The sequence below is a fragment of the Gadus chalcogrammus genome, chromosome 4 (assembly GCF_026213295.1).
Source record: "Gadus chalcogrammus isolate NIFS_2021 chromosome 4, NIFS_Gcha_1.0, whole genome shotgun sequence".
In the NCBI taxonomy this organism is placed as follows: domain Eukaryota; kingdom Metazoa; phylum Chordata; class Actinopteri; order Gadiformes; family Gadidae; genus Gadus; species Gadus chalcogrammus.
Window position 1 is genome coordinate 26,491,559 of NC_079415.1, and position 7,500 is coordinate 26,499,058.

A 7,500-nucleotide genomic window follows, 5' to 3' on the forward strand; every position below is an offset into this window, starting at 1 on the left:
GTATGTGCGCGCGCACAACCTCAAGTGGGTCATGGGTTTGATTCAGAATCCATTGATTGTCATCGCACATATGTACAATGTAATCTATGGCAACTCCTCTCAGTGTAACAAAAAATGAAGTGCGAGATATAAGCACAAAATAAATAAGTAGACCCAACCACGCGTTTTGTTTGTCTAAGTTTTAGTCCTGTGTCTAGTTGGCTGAAGTGATTGAATGGTACATCGTATGCCTACTTAGATTACTGGTTTGATCAAAGAGCTTCCAGCATGCCGGAACTTTATGAAATTCAACTTTATGATGAGAAAGTGTCTGACTACTGCTGCTGCTGCTACTTTGAATAGCCAGGTGAAAAGGTGGGATTCTGCTGCAATTTACACTCTACAGGCCTGCTTCGAGTGCACTGAGTGTGAGGTGCTAACGCAGGCTAACAGCCTAGAGGAGGCTACTGATGTGGCAACTGACTACATATCTTTCTGTGAGGCGTTGGTTGTCCTTGCTAAGACTGTTAAGTTTTTTTGGAGCCTTGGATTGCAAAAGTCCTGAAATCAACCCTGAAAGAAAATTGCATTCTTCTCCGGAAAAAAAATTCGGTCTAACTCATTCAAAGTAAACGGAATAAAAAATTAGAAGCAGCGAAGAAGGAATACAAGGAGAGAGTTGAGAAACTCTTTCTTTAGGGTAAGCCAAGAGATGCCTGGCAAGGCGTCAAAACCCTAGCTGGCCTCACCAACAACAATTCAGCTCTTCCCACCAAAGTTCCTTTCCCCCAATTCTTCTCAACCATGGCCGAGATTTCCCCCACTACGAGTCTTTACTTGTTGTGAAAGTGCCAGAGACGTCAGACGCAGTATTTATGATTCATAATATCATCCGAGGCGCACATAGCTTTTGGCCGTTATATTAGATATAATATTATATAATACCCATACATAATATTATTATTATACATTAATTATATAGATATAGAGCTCCAGGAGTCCGTAAACGGCATCAATCCCTTCTCCTCCATGCAGTAGTTCAGTCTGACAGCTCATTGGTCAATGGGCAGCAGCTCATTTGCATTAAAGCTACAGACACCAGAAATAGCTCATTCTGAAGGGATTGAAACAGAGGGGAATAGCGGCAGGCAAGATCTTTTTTCCTAAAAGCTGTTTACTTCTTGTGAAAACGCCATAATATGTCTCCTTTAACCAGTTCAGCAGGTTTGAGGAATTGGACCAAAAACAGGAGAGGGAGAAGCTAATGGAGGAGCTCACTGCTAGGATGTCGGGCTATGAGAAGGATGAGGCCAAATAAAGCACCAGGGCCAGACCAGATCTGTGGCCGCTTGCTGAAGGCCTGCAGCATTTTGCTGGGGTCTTCTGTCACCTTTTTATCCACTCACTAGCTGAACACTCTTCCCCTCAGTCTGGAAATCTTCCATCATATGTGCCTAAAAAGAGTAAACCCACCTGTGATAATGAGTATCAACCTTTGGCCTTAACATCCCTGGTCATGAAAGGCTTTGAGAGGCTAATTCTCACACAGCTACAGGCAGAGGTCAGTAAGTACGCTGACCCGCTTCAGTTTGCGTTACGTCACAGAGGGGTAGACGACGCCGCACTAACGCTGCTGCACGGAGCTTACAAACACCTTGAGAAGCCCAAGTCATTTCTACGGCTGGTATTCATAGACTTCTCAAGTGCCTTTAACACTGTACAACCCCATCTAATGGGACAAGAACGTACCCATTCCTGACAGGCAGACACCAGAGAGTGAAAGTTAATGGCCACCTCCTCTCATCCAGAAGGATCTCTATAGGTACTCCACAGGGATCTGTCATCTCACCAGTTCTTTACACACTCTACACCAACGATTGCAGAATCACAATCCCAGACATTGCATACATCAAGTATTCTGACGACACTGTCATCATGGACTCCACTGACAAACTAACTGACAAACATCAGATCAGTTAGAGTCTTAGCTGGCCACCTTTTCAGACTATCACCAAAACAAAATAACTAATAATAGACTTCCATAAGGCCCCCTCCACCTTCCCCACTCTGACTTTTAACAACCAGTCGATAGAGAGGGTTGACACATATAGATACCTTGGGTCAACAATCGACCACAAACTCAACTTCAAAACAAATACTGATACCATCCACTCCAAGTGCCAGCAACATCTCTTTTTCCTTCGCAAAGTCCGTAAAAACTCCAGGTCCACCAATCCGTTCTGATAGCATTCTACAGATGTTCAATTGAATTCATAATCACCTTTAACATCACTTCCTGGGTGGAGCACTGTCCAACATCGATAGGAACCCACGAAACAGAATCATCAAACTGAGCAGCAAAATTATTGGACAACAGCAGGAATCACTCATCAATATATACAACAAAGGAGTAAGCAAAAAGCAACACAAATCACCTTGGACATCACACACACTCTACACACACAGTATTGCCTCTTACCCTCAGGCCACAGATACAGAGCCCCTACAGTAAGGACAAACAGAGCCCAGTCAAGCTTAGTCCTGGCATCCATAAGACTTTTGAATGGTTGAACCCCTCTTTGAACTGTTGAACTCTTGTTTAATACCTGGAATCTTTTAAAGTTATTAATTTATTTCTCCTCCACTATGGAGGTACTACTATTTAACTACTATTTATTCACTAGGCTTAGCAAGGATTACTATTATTTTTTTATCTGCCCAGTGTAGTGTGGGCTGATGGTCTGCATGTAGGCATGTGTGCGTGTGTCTGTTTATTGTATGTACTGTTTGGTATGGACACAAACTGCTGCTCCTCCACAGAAAAATGAAGTTATTTTAATTTTAATTTAATTTAATTTAATTGATGGCGGAGCCGTTATGTTCAAAAACATAACGTCTTCCCTGGGTGAGTGTCGCTGCGGTGTGAGCTTGTGCTTGTGTTTTCTTACCTGCGCGTGTGTAGATGGCGAAGCCGTTATGTTTAAAAACATAACGTCTTACCTGGGCGTGTGTGTTGCTGGCTTCATCTTGACATGCCGTGTGTGCGCGTGCGCGTTTGTGTGTGTGTGTGTGTGTGTGTGTGTGTGTGTGTGTGTGTGTGTGTGTGTGTGTGTGTGTGTGTGTGTGTGTGTGTGTGTGTGTGTGTGTGTGTGTGCTCACTCGTGTGTGCACCTCCGTGCATGCGTCGCTGCCTTTGTCTTGACGTGCGGTGTGGGCGCGTGCGTTTGTATGTGTCTGTGTGTGTGTGTGTGTGTCAGTTCGTCCGCATATGTGTGTGTTTCTGTGTTTGTTAGTGCGCATGTGCGTGTGTGTGTGGTGTGTGTAAGCGCTGTGTATGTGCGTGCTTGCAGTGTATGTATGCGTTCGCGCGTGCTGTGTGTGTGTGTGTGAGCTGCAGGCTGCTTGGCACATGCGCACTGACCAACTTGAGTAACTGGTGCGAAAGGCCTGCTATTATAGTAGTAAGATATATATTATGCTCATTTTTAATTACCGTATTGGTCCGAATATAAGACGACCCTGATTATAAGACGACCCCCCTTTTTCAACATAAACATTTAGAAAAAATGATTTGCAGACCACATTTGCAGAACAAAGAACTTTAATTATTTTTTCTTAATAACAATATTAAAAACACAGTGAATTAAACACTTGTTATATTAATGACAATAATAATAATACCAGTAAAGGCCACGGCACTTTCAAGGCAAAATATGTACAGTATGATTCAAAATTAATATCAAGCAATAATCAAGCAACATTGTGAATATTTTTAAATAACAGAGAAAACACAGGCCACATATTTAACTAAACTTAACTAAAATTCGCCAAATTTCTCCTCCGATGTCTCTCTATCCCTCACACGCGTCCTCTGCCCCGCTGTTGTTCACTCTCGCTGTCATCGCTCCCCAGCTGCTCCGCTTCCAGCGGCTCCTCCCAAAATTTTCTCTGACGTATTCAAAAACTCTCCGTCAACCTCGACCATTATTTAAAAATTGGCATCATAGCTCCTCTGCTGTTGTTGATTGACCTGACCCACTTTTGAGCCACTTGTCTTTAAACACGGGTAACGGTCTGGTTGTTAAGGACGCTGGACTACTTCTTCCCGGAACCAATTCCTGGCGCCACCTGCGGCCGCGAATGTGTATTGACATTTAAATGGAGAGGCGAAGAAGAGAAACTGCGCTCTGAATACTAGACCCCGAATATAAGACGACCCGACTTTTTCGGACCTATTTCGAGGGGAAAAAAGGCTGTCTTATATTCGGACGAATACGGTACTTTAATTAACTCTTTTTCATTTGTTTTACCTCCATGAAATGTAAGTAGTATTGTTTGCTGTAAGAGTTTCCTTTTAGAGATACGACAAACAGGCTCTAACTGGCATGAAGTTCATCCAATTGGCCGTGACGTAAGTTTCCCTTATGACACCCCTCAAAAAACTTTCAAGGCCTAATGAGAAAGGTGAATATGTACTGGCTGGGAGGAGCTACATGAAATTACCATCTCATTAATTTCAAGCCTCAGTCCCAGTGCATGTGGATATACAATCTCAAAAACAACTTAGAATGCCACATTTAATACCCATCAGGACAAAACAACTCCAGAGAGCAAAGGAGGCTGTCAAAAGATCAAAACTGGGTAAGAAAAGTGGATTGTCTTGGTGCAGGGTACCGCTGAAGTTGCACAGATTTACGTTTACACCAAGACACAGACTAAATCCGTTTTGAATCTACTCAACGAAAACAACATGCCAACATTGTGATCGTGTACCAGCGGTCCAGATTGATGGGGATCATTATATCTTTCTCTGTTCCAGAAAACTCTGCCGGGAGTGGGGGGGAGGGGATAGGGGGGATGGAAGGGGGCGCGCCCACTGTGAGCTGCTTGTGAACCACAGATTAGGCCCGGGCTCCCCGTGTCTCCATTGGATGAATCCAATGTGTCCGATGTGTGACAGACAGATAGGATGAGCCAGCCCCCTTCCAGCAGCACTAATGCAGCGCACGGCGTGCGATGCTGTCTCAGTACAAATCTCTCAGGTTGTCTCGGACAGACGGGGTAGACAGTTGGTCCAACTGCGGGCTTTGTGTACTCTTGATGTGGTTGCTTTGTATGTATTCATTTTTTGGGGATTTTTCTAACAAAGTATAATATACTGTCCATTGTGAAACAGTTTTCGGAATAAAAAATGCCGTGCCTCTTTCTATTAATTGTGTGGTCCATTTCAATGAATAAAAAAAACCACTTACCCGATACTGATACCTAATAATTACATTTTTCCGAGACGAAGGATAAAACATGAATTAATATTGCATCATTGGTGCATTTGTTTTAAACAGGTGTTTCTTTAACATGGAATACATTTAGCATATTACAATTATAATAATTAGAATTATGATCATGACTATTAATACAATTATTATAATTAGTGTCATTACGTTTAAGATACATCCTATACCGTAAACACCCCCCTTGACCCTTAACCCCCCGGCCATCTTGCAACACACGTCCCGCCAGCGTGAGGGCTAATTAGCGTGACCCCCGAGGCCCGTGCGGGGGCGCCCCCCGGTGGCAGGACCGGCCGCCAGGTTCACAGTGGCTCCAGTTTAACCCGCCGTGTGACTCTGACCTTTCCACGGCGGCTCGCTGGGGACCATCTGAACCCCACGCCGGCCCGGACATCTGGTGCAGGCACCAAGCTGCTGGTTTGGTCCGCTTCAGAGGAGAAGCCTCCAGAGCCTCTCAGACAACCCCCCCGTTTTGGGTTGGGGGGGGAAGGGGGGGAGAAAGACAAAAAATTGTGAGACCCGTCAAAACAGCTCTCCGGCTGGCGACTGTGGAGATGATGGACCGTTGGCCAGGGGTGAATAAGGGCTGCCAGGGAGATGATGGTGATCGCTACATTTTAAATTTGTCCGCCCAAACTTGATGGGTCTTCCACTCAACATATTTTCTTTTCATAGAATTTCGGTAAAATGGTGAAATATAAATAATAAATTGAAGACGAAACATGAACCAGGTTATAATATTTGCCAATTTACTGTTTGATTTTATGATAATTTTGTTGTGTTTGGTTTCATCCATTTTTGGCAAATGGTTTACAATCGCAATAGGGCAAAGTTAGATATTTTTGTTTTTGTTTTCAATTGAGTCGTATTTTGGGGGTTTTAAAGTACGACAACTATCATTTGCTTTTGCCATTGATGCCCAATTGGTTATTATATTGGACAGTACTGAATAAATAAGTGTAAAACCTTTTGGTTAGGTCCCTTTCTGGCCCATTTGGGTCTATTGAGTTTTGCATTTGATTAGAAAGTTTCAAATGTTCTAGACACATGCAACGCAAAAGCAAGGTCTGCTGTTTTCTAGGTCACGTTTCACATCTACTGATCACATTTCCGATCATTCCTGATGTCCCAGAATGAATGAGTGAACCAGAACTGTCCAACACACTGATCCAGGAGGGGAGAGAAAAAGAAAGGGGCAAGAGGGTAATTTAATCTGTTCAAATGAACGCTTGGATCAATGTTTCAGTCTGTCAGGGAAACTACGCTTCCAACTTGGCAATTGTTTCAATTCTAAAATAGCGGCTCTAATAAAACATGACATGGCTTGAAATTGGTTATGATTAAATTATGTAATATGTAAGATAAAATTTACCCTTCTAGTTTTAAAACCTCCAACAACAACTCTCTTTATTATTATACTCTTTGTTATTGATTGGTTGGTTATCAAGACATTGAGGAAATACTTTACGACATGCAGTTCCTTTTTTTAACCCGGTGGTCAAGATATTGAGATTAAACTGTGTGTCATCGGCATATGGTAATATAGTTGTCCCATAAAGATAATAGATGGTATGTTTTGGTTCTTCATGATGGTTTGATAGATACACATATAGATAGCAGATAAATACACATTAAGGACCCTAACAATGTTACACGGTGTGCAAAACAGAACTCTCAAAACACGGTGGAAGTCCAAAAGGCTTGAGTAGATTTGTCATAGTAACTGCAGTTGAAACCAGTACTAGTTGCTAGCATTTCAATACATTCATCCTGAAAAGTAAGACTCGAGTGACTGAAGCAGGAGAAGAGCCTTAACCAAAAATGCCACCTTTAATAAACAGCCCAATATTTTCTTTGTATGTGTGTGTGTGTGTGTGTGTGTGTGTGTGTGTGTGTGTGTGTGTGTGTGTGTGTGTGTGTGTGTGTGTGTGTGTGTGTGTGTGTGTGTGTGTGTGTGTGTGTGTGTGTGTGTGGGTGCGAATAACGATATACTAATGATACGGCACACTCTTCATTGTTGAAATTAACTGGATTGACTATCAGAACCAGATGTTACCTTGTGGGCTTGTAAGTCATCCACATGCAAGTTAGATACATTTCATAGTACAGTCGCACTGTACTATGTGTGTGTGTGTGTGTGTGTGTGTGTGTGTGTGTGTGTGTGTGTGTGTGTGTGTGTGTGTGTGTGTGTGTGTGTGTGTGTGTGTATGTGTGTGCTTATCTCCTCTTG